Source organism: Kryptolebias marmoratus, linkage group LG13 (assembly GCF_001649575.2).
Source record: "Kryptolebias marmoratus isolate JLee-2015 linkage group LG13, ASM164957v2, whole genome shotgun sequence".
NCBI classification, from domain to species: domain Eukaryota; kingdom Metazoa; phylum Chordata; class Actinopteri; order Cyprinodontiformes; family Rivulidae; genus Kryptolebias; species Kryptolebias marmoratus.
The window spans coordinates 1818186-1819504 of NC_051442.1; positions in this window are offsets into that span (position 1 = coordinate 1818186).

Consider the following 1319-nt stretch of genomic DNA (forward strand, 5'->3'; position numbering starts at 1 on the left):
GTTACTTAACTGTTTAGTGAAAATCTTTTGGGTCATTTTAATAGTTGAGCTTTTGAAACTTGATGTAGAAAAGATAAAGTCACAGTTTGCGAGTCATGGCTTTATCATTTTCACTTACTTGAAAAGTTTTTTTCAGGTTTCTCGGATAAGCTGGTTCCTCACATCAAAAAAACAAAGTCAAAATCGCAAATGCAAAGAATGTGTAGAAAATGAAAAAGAAAACTGTTGTAACTGTGGAGGACAACAAAAGGTTTCAGATAAATGTAGAAAGATACTAAACATGAGGTGTTTAACTGGAAGGGACTGGACAGTAATTCATTGAGGTCAATATACACTAGATAAATCATAGCAGTATTATGAGTATTATTACAGAAGTATTCTATCAATATAGTTCATCGTGTCTATATATAATACAGTATTACAGAAGTATTATCTATGATTTTGCTTCAGATCTCTGGTAAAATTAAACAATATTTAGTAACAAGCTTTAAGAACCTGTACTGGTGCTTTCAAACCAAAACACAGGATCATAACAGGTAGAAATAGGAGAAGTGCCATCAAACATTAGAAGAGATCAGTTAGCCTTGAACTGCAGGACAACTTTATAAGGTCATAAACAAAACCGAATAAGCGGAAGAAGATGGATGGATAAACAAAACCATCAAACCCAAGATGTTATAAAACATTGCTGTAAAAATGAAAGAAGACATACAAGAAGGGTCATGAATCAGAAAGCAACAGAAATTCAGATCAGTAATTTTAACGTCAGTCAAACAGTACCAGTCATAAAACCATGAATACTCCCTGAGGCAATAGCAGACTTGAAATAAAAAATAAAAATAAATTGTTATCAATTCAGATTCATCTGTAGATTACACAGACCAATGTTATGGACATCTAAAAATACATAAAGATGCATCAAAGGATACAGCTTGGGGTAGCATTCATTGCTCTTGGGTTTGGAGTGAAAATAGGGAAGAGAATCAGTGACAAACTATCAGTAAACACAGGAGAAATGGTCACAATACTACTCACTGCTGAGTAGTCACTGCAGTGCACTTGTTTTTGCCAGGAAAAAGCCTCTCCTCTCTGTAAAAGAAACATGGCAGCACATGGGTGGAAAGTTCCATCCAAAGTTAAAAAGGCTTCAGATTTTTGGACAGATGAGCCAGTGTGGAGATGTTTACCCATATTGCACAACAGCATGTTTAGAGAAAACCAAACACTGATGATTTGGGCTTGTTATGCAGCCACAGGACCTGGGCACTTTACAGTTTTGGCTCAAAGATGTAATTGTGCATTCTTGCGCCTGCATAACT